Here is a 12,109-nt window from a genome sequence, read left to right on the forward strand (position 1 = left end):
GCAAAAACTGTTTTGTTTTCCTATAAAATTGATTTTATGGTGTACCATACCAAACCAAAAATGATACTAATAAAAAACTACAACTCATCCCGCAAAACATAAGCCCTCACATGACTCTGTTGGCAAAAAAATAAAAAAAACTTATAACAAATATTAAAATCTGGTGATACAAAAAAACCTTTATTTTGTAAAAAGCGTTTTTTACTGTAATAGTCACGAAACCTAAAAAAAGATATAAACCTGGCATCGCTGTAATCGTACTGACCAGAAGAATAAAGCGGTACTGCAAGGTGAACAGCATAAAAAAAAATACGGTAAGGCCAATTCTTCAACTGATATTGATTTTTTCATTCTGTCTCTAAAAGATCGCAGTATGGCACGACTCATATTTATCATGCGCTCTAAGCTGAGCACTTGCATTTGGATTACGTCTAAGCCTGGATGCCCACAATCAGGATTAGCAGCATATTGGACGCCATGTGTTTTCGCTGTGTCCAAACCACTGCATTGTGCGGTACAAGCACAGCAGATGGATTTAAAGATATCCCATTCCTCTGTGCTTCTTTTCCATGCAGAGTAAACTGACATGCAGCGTGGCTTCCATAGATGCAGCATGTCAACTTACGCTGCGGAGACGTGAGTGTCCTCAGCTTGGAAAACGGAGTCTGCTGCCTCGTTAGTATATATATCCATCGCAGGTTTCATCTGAATCCCGTATTTCGGAGATGTAGCTGGAATCCCCGATATAAGCGCTCAGCATAGAGCACAAGATAAATGTGAACTGATCCAAAATGTTCTGTACTAAAATCATCACCAAATAGCATTCAACTCAACCCACAAAAAGACAAGTCCCCACTCAGGTCTGTCATCCGCTAACTGAATTATAGGGGTCTTCCACATTACTGGTAGCACAAAAGCTCTCAAAAACATTATGGCTCTTGCCCTCAAAAAAAGAAATCCAACAAAATCTGCGCTTCCAATCCCAATGCGCCCCTTCTCTTCTGAGCTCCACAATGTACCTAAACCTCAATTAGCATCCACATGTTTAGCCATTGTTGTAGTGAGGAGAGCCCACTTAAATGTATGGGGTGCAGGATTGTAGAAGCACGAGCTAGGTACATTGTACAGACACTACAATGTACTGGGCACAACAAGGGTTTACCTGCAATATTTAATTCTGCAAAATACACTGTGTTTGACACCATGTGTGTTTTCCACAGACTAAATAATCACTACACCCATAGATAAATTCCCAGAGGGTTGTAATTTCTTACATGATTTCTTCTGTTCTGGCACTTAAGGGCTCTGCAAATGGATTCCTCAAACTATTCAAGGAAAATCTGTGCTTCAAATATCAAATGGCGCTCCTTCTCCTACAAGCCATGTGGCCATACAGTACTGTAAGTCACATGTGTGGTATTGCCACGTTCAGGAGAAATTATGTAACACATTATGGGACCTTTTTTACCTATTCCCTTTTGTGAAAATTCGAAATCTGGGGTTAAAACAACATTTTACTGGTAAAAATGTAATTATTTTTGTTCACCGCCCATAAAAGTATAAAATTTTGTGACACACTTGTAGTATCAATATGCTCACTGCACCCCTGGATGAATTTATTGAGGGGTGCAGTTTTTAAAATAGGGTCACTTGTGGGGGGGGGGTTCAATATGGCGCTCCTTCCACTGTTCATTTTGTACTGTGTTTCAAAAGTTTTCAACCGCATAATGGGTACTTACATACTCAGGAGAAATTGCACAACAAATTGTTTGGTTCATCATCTCCTGTTACCCTAGTGAATTTGAAAAAATTGGCATTAACTCAATATTTTTGAGGTTAAAAATTAATTTTATCGTTTTCACAGCTTAACGTTATACAATTCTGTAAAGCCCCTGGGGGTTCCAGGTGCTCACCAACCATATAGTTACAATTCTTGAGGGGTCTAGTTTCCAAAATGGGGTCACTTGTGGGGGAGCTCCACTGTTTAGGAACCTCAGGGGGTCTCCAAATGCAATATGGCGTTTGCTAATGATTTAAGCCAATTTATTAGCCAAATAGCGATCCTTTCTTTCTGAGCCCTGCCGTGCACTCAAACAATTGATTTCCACCACATATGAGGTATCAGCATACATACTCAGGAAAAATTGCACAATACATTTTATGGTGCAGCATTTTTTTCCTGACACCCTTGTGAAAAAAAAGCTACCTGGTTGAAGTAACAATTTTGTGGTAAAAAAATATATATATTTTCCCCACTCAAGGTTATAAACTTCTGTGAAGTCCCTGGAGGTTCAAAGTGCTCACCAAACATCTAGATAAATTCCTTCAGGAGTCTAGTTTCCAAAATGAGGTCACTTGTGGGGGAGCTCAATTGTTTAGGCACCTCACGGGATCTCCAAATGCAATATGGCGTCTGCTAATGATTTAAGCCAATTTATTAGCCAAATGGCGATCCTTTCTTCTGAGCCCTGCTGTGCGCCCAAACAATTGATTTCCACCACATATGAGGTATCAGCATACTCCGGAGAAATTGCACAATATATTTTATGGTGCAGCATTTTTTTCCTGGTACCCTTGTGAAAAAAAAGCTACCTGGTTGAAGTAACAATTTTGTGGTAAAAAAATATATATATTTTCACCACTCAAGGTTATAAACTTCTGTAAAGTCCCTGGAGGTTCAAGGTGCTCACCAAACATCTAGACAAATTCCTTCAGGGGTCTAGTTTCCAAAATGAAATCACTTGTGGGGGAGCTCAATTGTTTAGGCACCTCACAGGGTCTCCAAACCCGACATGGTGTCCGCTAATGATTCCAGCTACTTTTGCTTTCAAAATTCGAATGACACTCCTTTCCTGCCGAGCCCTAACGTGCACCCAAACAATTGATTTCCACAACATATGAGGTATTGGCTTACTCAGGACAAATCGCACAATAAATTTTATGGTGCACTTTTTCCTGATACCCTTGTGAAAATGCAAAATTTTATGGCTAAAGTAACATTTTTGTGTAAAAAATAGAATTTTCATTTTTTCTTTCAACATTGCTTTGGCTCCTTTGAAGAACCTAAAGGATTAATAAACTTCTTGGTGTGGTTTTGAGCACTGTGAGGTGTGTAGTTTTCAGAATGGTGTCACTTTTGGGTATTTTCTGTCATCTAGGCCTCTGAAAGTCACTTCAAATGTGATGTGGTCCCTAAAAAAAATGGTTTGGTAAATTTTGTTGGAAAAATTAGAGATTGCTGATGAACTTTAAACCCTTCTAACTTCCTAACAAAAAAAAATTATTTTTTCGAATATAGCGCTGATGTAACGTAGACATGTGGGAAATGTTATTTAGTAACTATTTAGTGTGACATAACTCTCGGGTTTATGGACATAACATTTCAAACTTTGAAAATTGCAAAATTTTCACAAATTCCTGAAAAAAATATTGGCCTAAATTTACAACTATCACGAAGTACAATATATCACGAAAAAAATAGTGTCAGAATCACCACCGGGATGCGTTGAAGCAAGCTATAACCTGTCAAAATGACACTGGTCAGAATCGTATAAAATGGCCTGGTCAGAAGGGTCTTAAGCTGGGTTCACACATAGCGACAACGACATCGCTGTTACGTCACCATTTTCTGTGACGTAACAGCGACCTTGTAAGTCGCTGTTATGATCGCTGCTTAGCTGTCAAACACAGCGCCACAGCAGCGATCATAACGTCGCTACATGTGCAGAGAGCAGGGAGCCGCGCACACTGCTTAGCTCTGGCTCCTTGCTCTCCTAGCTACAGTACACATCGGGTTAATTAACCCGATGTGTACTGCAGCTACATGTCACAGTGCAGAGAGCAGGGAGCCGTGCACACTGCTTAGCGCTGGCTCCTTTCTCTCCTAGCTACAGTACACATAGGGTTAATTACCCGATGCGTACTGCAGCTACATGTGCACATAGCAGGAGCCGGCACTAGCAGCAAGAGCGGCGGAGGCTGGTAACGAAGGTAAATATCGGGTAACCAGGGAAAGGTCTTCCCTTGGTTACCCGATGTTTACTCCTGCTCCCTGCTCGCTTCATTTCGTCGCTCTCTCGCTGTCACACACAGCGATGTGTGCTTCACAGCGGGAGAGCGACGATGAAAAAATGAAGCAGGACATTCAGCAATGAGCAACGACCTCACAGCAGGGGCCAGCTCGTTGCTGGATGTCACACACAGCGACAACGACGGGACGTCGCTGCAACGTCACAGAAAATGGTGACGTAGCAGCGACGTCGTTGTCGTCGTTGCTGTGTGTGACACCACCTTTATAGTACCCAGAGGTGAAGGGGTTAAGTATGAGATCAACAGATATGAAAACAATGGACTATTTCATGTAAACTTGAAGACCCAATTTTTTCTTTACTATCATATATAGAACAATTGAACAGATATTATACTTCCTTTTTAGAAATGTGCACTGAAAATATTTTGCACTTGTTGGTCTTGTAGAGTTATTTGTGAACCAAATAAAAATCATTAACTCGTCCTATAAATACATGATTCATTGGATTGGTATTGGTCTTAGCACTGGCAAAAAATCTAAATTGAATGTTTGTCACATGGATAATTATATTTCATGACACGAAGTTGAAAAGGTCGCTCAAATAGTAAAGTATGCTCTTCCTAGGATCTATACAAAGCAGTGAGGAGTTACATAAGTATGGCCACTACACATAAGAGGATGTACTTTAAGTCGAATATCCTGAAATTCACAGATCTGTGCAAATTAAAAAATTGAGAATCAGAGAGCGGACTAATGATGTTTTTCATCCTTTCTCTCTTACCGTATTGCTACAGGAAACAATGTCATATTTATCCAATTTTTAATGTGATCAACTTACAGGCAGATCATGTTTTAAGATGGCAGTAAAGCAGGCTTTACACGCTGCGACATCGCTACCGATATATCGTCGGGGTTACGTCGGTAGTGATGCACATCCGGCGCCGGTAGCGTCATCGCAGCGTGTGACGCAAATGAGCGACGATCAACGAACGCAAATACGTGTGATATCGTAGCTCGTTGTCACGTCGCTCATTTCCATAATATCGCTGCAGCGACGGTACGATGTTGTTTGTCGCTCCAGCGGCATCACACATCGCTGTGTGTGACGCCGCTGGAATGACTAACATCTCCTTACCTGCCTCCACCGGAAAAGGAGGAAGGAAGGAGGTGGCCGGGAGGCTCCGGCCGCTCATCTCCTCCCCTCCTTTTCTATTGGGCAGCGGTTCAGTGACGCTGCTGTGACGTCGCTGTGACGCTGAACGAAAGAAGGCGGATCGCCGGTCACAGCGACGTCGCAGGGCAGGTAAGTAGTATGACAGGGGAATGCGATTTTGTGCATGACAGACAGCGAAATGCCCGTGTCGCACAAAAGAGGGGGCGGGTACGCATGATAGCGATATCATCACCGATATTGCTCCCGTGTAAAGCCCGCTTAACATTGATACATTTCATGGATCTTTTCAGCTCTTTTACATGGCAATAATAGGCTAAGTTCACATGATGAGTATTTGGTGAGTTTTAATGTTGCAGATTTTCTGAGGCATATCTGCACCTATAAGCTAAATTTGATTATTTGCATTTTTGTCATTGGATTTCTGAGTGTTTTTTTAGATGCATTTCTACTGCTTCTTCATACAGTGTTTTTTTGTCTGTTTTTTTGTATTTCAAGTTTTAAATAAAGCTACATTGTTTTTGATACTTCCTAGTTTTTGGCTTTGACAAAACTTTATTAACATAGTCATGTAATGTGTGGATTACATGCCTAATATTGGAAGTGGAAATCTTTTTCTATATTTACTAGGGACATAGTAAGGAGAGAGTAACAAACGTATGTGTCCTGGGTGCCAAGGAGGCTTCACCAAGCCAATTTTCCTTTGGCACGGTATATACATACGTGGCTAGGGCAGTAAACAGGATGTTTGGCAAACGTGAAGGAAAGCCCCTAGCTAGTTTTCTGCAGGTTCCATATTTGGTTTCAGCTTAAAAATGCTAAAGCAAAATGCTGATAAATTCATGATGGCTATGTGCACATGCAGTCTTTTTACTGCTTTTTTAGAGAAAAAAATAATTGAGTGGGAACTCGTAGTTTTGAGATTTGAAGGAGGATTTGAAGCATTTCCTTTAGTTTATGATTCAAAAACTCCTCAAAAAACTCCATGTGCACATAGCCTAAAACCTAAAAGTCAGCATTATGCTATGTGCGCACTTTGCTTTTTACCTGCTTTTTTGCTGCTTTTTCAACTGCAGCGTTTTAATGCCAAAATGGATGTGTTCTGCTTTTTAAGCATAGTCTATTGGAATTTGGGTTTCTTGTGTGCACTATGCTGTTCAAAATGCGACCTTTTTGTGGCAGAAATTTGGGCAAAAACTCTGCTTTGCAGTTCAAAACGCAAATGGCAAAAACAATTGACATGTTGCTTCTTTGAAAAGCAGAGTTTTTGCCCAAATTTCTGCCACAAAAAGGCAGCATTTTGAACAGCATAGTGCGCACAAGAAACCCAAATTCCCATATACTATGCTTGAAAAGCAGAACGCATGCATTTTGGCATTAAAATTCTGCAGTTGAAAAAGCAGCAAAAAAGCAGGTAAAAAGCAAAGTGCGCACATAACCTTAAGGGTATCGGTACACAGACTTTTTGCTAAATTGTGGCGTAAAAACTCCACGTTTTTAAGGACTTTTGCATTTTGAGGCGTTAAGCTATGTGTGCACTTTGCTTTTTACCTGCTTTTTACCTGCTTTTTACCTGCTTTTTCAACTGCAGCGTTTAATGCCAAAATGGTTGTGTTCTGCCTTTCAAGCAAAGTCTATGGGAATTTGGTTTTCTTGTCCGCACTATGCAGTTCAAACTGCAGCCTTTTTGTTGCAGAACTTTGGTCAAAAACTTAGATTTGCAGTGCAAAACCCAAATGGCAAAAACAATTGTCATGTTTTTGTTTTTGCCATTTGGGTTTTGCCCTGCAAAGCTGAGTTTTTGACCAAAGTTCTGCAACAAAAAGGCTGCAGTTTGAACTGCAAAGTGCGGACAAGAAAACCAAATTCCCATAGACTTTGCTTGAAAAGCAGAACACAACCATTTTGGCATTAAACGCTGCAGTTGAAAAAGCAGCAAAAAAGCAGGTAAAAAGCAGGTAAAAAGCAAAGTGCGCACATAGCCTTAGATAGTTTTCACTCAGTTTCTACTTCAATAAATCCTACAAAAACTTTGCGTGCACATCGCTTTAGAGCACGTTCACTTGGCAGTATTATAGTCATTTTTTTTCATCAGCATTTGTAAGTAAAAATTAAGAGTGGATCTAAAACATGGAAGGGGTGCAAATCTTTCTATTGCAGTTACTGTCATGTGGAGTTGGCCTAAGGCGGGCTTTACACATTGCAACATTGCTACCGATATATCGTGAAACAATTGAAAATATGTCTTATATTCTAGGTTCTTCAAAGTAGCCAAATTTTGCTTTCATTACTACTTTGCACACTCTTGGTATTCTCTTGATGAGCTTTAAGAGGTAGTCACCGGAAATGGTTTTCCAACAGTCTTGAAGGAGTTCCCAGAGATGCTTAGCACTTGTTGGCCCTTTCGCCTTCACTCTGCGGTCCATCTCACCCCAAACCATCTCGATTGGGTTCAGGTCTGGTGATTGTGGAGACCAGGTCATCTGGCGTAGCACCTCATCACTCTCCTTCTTAGGGCTGCTTCTCACTTGCGAGTTTCTCGCAGTAGAGCAATGCGAGAAAATCTCGCATTGGAATCGGACACATGTTAGTGAATGATTCAGCTCTCATCTGCGATTTTTTTCTCAGTCCAAATCGGACTGAGAAAAAAATCGCAGCATGCTGCTTTTTTGCGAGTTTCTACTGCGAGTTTCTCCAATGCAAGTCTATGGGAGCGTGTAAAAAATCGGATGTCACGGGACGGCACTCACACCATCCTAGTGACATCCGATTTTCTAAATACATTTCTCGCATGTTTCCTAAAACACTGGAAACGAGCGATGTCTCCCAATGTCTGTCAATCACTATTCTCTGTCAGTCGGTCTCTCCCTCTCGGTCTCTATTCTCTCTCTGTCGGTCCGTCACTATCTCTGTCCCTCTCTCACAGTCTGTCGGTCATTTTCCCCTCCTCTCTCATACTCACCGTTCCCCGATCCCCGGCGCGGCGCTGCACGGCTTTCTCACTGCTGCGGCGGCTTTTACTATTTTGAAAAAGCCGGCCGCTCATTAAACAATCTCATATTCCCTGCTTTCCCCGCCCACAGGCGCCTATGATTGGTTGCAGTGAGACACGCCCCCACGCTGAGTGACAGGTGTCTCACTGCACCCAATCACAGCAGCCGGTGGGCGGGTCTATACTGTGCAGTGAAATAAATAAATAAATAATTTAAAAAAATGGCGTGCGGTCCCCCCAATATTAATACCAGCCAGATAAAGCCATACGGCTGAAGGCTGGTATTCTCAGGATGGGGAGCTCCACGTTATGGGGAGCCCCCCAGCCTAACAATATCAGTCAGCAGCCGCCCAGAATCGCCGCATGCATTAGATGCGACAGTTCTGGGACTGTACCCGGCTCTTCCCGATTTGCCCTGGTGCGTTGGAAAATCGGGGTAATAAGGAGTTAATGGCAGCCCATAGCTGCCACTAAATCCTAGATTAATCATGTCAGGCGTCTATGAGACACCCTCCATTATTAATCTGTAAATTACAGTAAATAAACACACACACACATGAAAAAATCCTTTATTAGAAATAAAAAACACAAACATATTCCTTCATTACCAATTTAATAAGCCCCAAAAAGCCCTCCATATCCGGCGTACTCCACGGACCTCCAGCGTCGCTTCCAGCATGAAGGTAACAGGAGCTGCAGAAGACACCGCCACTCCGGTCACCTCCAAGCAGCTGAGGTGAGTAGCGCGATCAGCTGAGCTGATCACGCCTGACATGATTAATCTAGGATTTAGTGGCAGCTATGGGCTGCCATTAACTCCTTATTATCCCGATTTGCCAACGCACCAGGGCAAATCGGGAAGAGCCGGGTACAGTCCCAGAACTGTCGCATCTAATGTATGCGGCAATTCTGGGCGGCTGCTGACTGATATTGTTAGGCTGGGGGGCTCCCCATAACGTGGAGCTCCCCATCCTGAGAATACCAGCCTTCAGCCGTGTGGCTTTCTCTGGCTGGTATTAATATTGGGGGGGACCGCACGCCATTTTTTTAAATTATTTATTTATTTCACTGCACAGTATAGACCCGCCCACCGGCTGCTGTGATTGGGTGCAGTGAGACACCTGTCACTCAGCGTGGGGGCCTGTCTCACTGCAACCAATCATAGGCGCCTGTGGGCGGGGAAAGCAGGGAATACGAGATTGTTTAATGAGCGGCCGGCTTTTTCAAAACAGTAAAAGCCGCCGCAGCAGTGTGAACGCCGTGCAGTGCAGCGCGGCGCCGGGGATCGGTGAGTATGAGAGAGGGCTGCTAACTTCAGTCACTCGGGGGATTAGTGGTCACCGGTGAGCCCTTCACTAGTGACCGCTAATCAGGACGCGGCACAGACAGAGCCGCAGCATGACAATGAAGTCGGGTTAAGTTCACCAGAGTTCATTCTGATTGTGCGGCTCTGTCTGTGTCTGCTGTCATCTGCCATTCAGCTCTGCTACATGGCTGTCTGTGTCTGCTGTCAGCGGCCATGTAGCAGCGCTGAATGGCAGATGACATAGTAAAAAATACGCATTACACACGCTAGTAAAATCATTAATTTATTCAGAAATAGCATCGCACTTGCGTTGCACTCGCACCTAACGTGAACTAAAATCAGCCGAGTTTTTTTCAGCCCAGTCGGACCGATTTTACTCGCATAGATGTGTTTCCACCCTTAGTCAAATAGCCCTTACACAGCCTGGAGGTGTGTTTGGGGTCATTGTCCTGTTGAAAAAGAAATGATGGTCCAACTAAACGCAAACCGGATGCTGTGGTAGGCATGCTGATTCTGTATGCCTTCAATTTTGAATAAATCCCCAACAGTGTCACCAGCAAAGCACCCCCACACTATCACACCTCCTCCTCCATGCTTCACGGTGGGAACCAGGAATGTAGAGTCCATCTGTTCATCTTTTCTACAAAGACACGGTGGTTGGATCCAAAGATCTCGAATTTGGACTTATCAGACCAAAACCCAGATTTCCTCTGGTCTAATGTCCATTCCTTGTTTTCTTTAGCCCAAACAAGTCTCTTCTGCCTGTTGCCTGTCCTTAGCAGTGGTTTCCTAGCAGCTATTTTACCATGAAGGTCTGCTGCACAAAATCTCCTCTTAACAGTTGTTCTAAAGATGAGAAGGTGTGTCCAAACGTTTGGTCTGTACTGTATATATGGTCAAAATTGTTGTTACCCCTTGCTCAATGAAAGAAAAATCCACAATAGTCACAGAAAAAATAACTTTAATCTGACAAAAGTAATACATTAAATATCTATGAAAATGAACAAATGAAAGTCAGACATTGTTTTTTAACCATGCTTCCAGAGAATTATAAAAAAACAAAAAACAACTCATGAAATAGGCCTGATCAGAAATGATGGTCATTTAACTTAATATTTTGTTGCTCAACCTTTTGAGGCAATCACTGCAATCAACAAATTCCTGTAACTGTCAATGAGACTTCTGCACCTCTCGACAGGTATTTGGGCCACTCCTCAAGAACAAACTGCTCCAATTGTCTCATGTTTGAAGGTTTCCTTTTCCAGATGGCATATTTCAGCTCTTTCCAAAGATGCTCAATAGGATTTAGGTCAGGGCTCATAGAAGACCACTTCAGAATAGTCCAATGTTTTCCTCTTAGCTTTTCTTGGGTATTTTTAGCTGTGTGTTTTGGGTCATTAGCCTGTTGCAAGACCCATGACCTGCGACTGAGACCAAGCTTTCTGACACTGGGCAGCACATTTTTCTATAGAATATCTTGATAGTCTTGAGATTTCATTGCACCCTGCACAGATTCAAGACACCCTGTACCAGATGCAGCAAAGCAGCAACAGAACATTACTGAGCCTCCTCCATGTTTCACAGTAGAGACAGTATTCGTTTCTTGATATGCTTCATTTTTCTGTGAACATAGAGCTGAGATGCCTTGCCAAAAAGTTCCATTTTTGTCTCATCTGTCCATAGGACATTCTCCTAGAAGCTTTGTGGCTTGACAACATGTAGTTTGGCAAATTACAGTCTGGCATTTTTATGTTTGTTTATCAACGATGGTGTCCTGCTTGGTCATCTCCCATGAAGTCCACTTTGGCTCAAACAAAGACGGATAGTGTAATCTGACACTGATGCTCCTTGAGCTTGAAGTTCACCTTTAATCTATTTAGAAGTTTTTCTGGGCTCTTTTGTTACCATTCGTATTATCCGTCTCATTGATTTGTCATCAATTTTCCTTCTGCAGCCACGTCCAGGGAGGTTGGCTACAGTCCCATAGATCTTAAATTTCTGAATAATATGTGCAACTGTAGTTGCAGGAACATAAAGCTGCTTCGAGATGGTCTTATAACCTTTACCTTTAACATGCTTGTCTATAATTTTCTTTCTAATCTCTGGAGACAACTCTTTCCTTCGCTTCCTCTGGTCCATGTTGAGTGTGGTACACATCATGTCACCAAACAATACAGTGAGTATCTGTAGCCCTATATGCAGGCCCACTGACTGATTACAAGATTGTAGACACCTGTGATGCTAATTAGTGGACACACCTTGATTTAACATGTCCCTTTTGTCACATTATTTTCAGGGGTACCATCATTTCTGTCTAGGCCTGTTTCATGAGTTTCATTTTTTAAAAAATTTCTGTGGAATTGTGCAATATGCAATTGTGCAATGTCTGACTTTCATGTGTTAATTTTCATAGATTTTTATTTATTACTAGCTGGACTACCCGGCTTTGCCCGGGTTAATAACTGCTGTTAACAAAATAGATTGTATTAACAAAAATGTATTCTGCACACAAAAACCACAAAACAAATAGATAGCAATGTAATTATTAAAAGGCAAAAACTAAGCTAATGGAAGCATTTCACAACATATATTTCAACACCACAGATATTC

This window comes from Anomaloglossus baeobatrachus, chromosome 6 (assembly GCF_048569485.1).
Source record: "Anomaloglossus baeobatrachus isolate aAnoBae1 chromosome 6, aAnoBae1.hap1, whole genome shotgun sequence".
NCBI classification, from domain to species: domain Eukaryota; kingdom Metazoa; phylum Chordata; class Amphibia; order Anura; family Aromobatidae; genus Anomaloglossus; species Anomaloglossus baeobatrachus.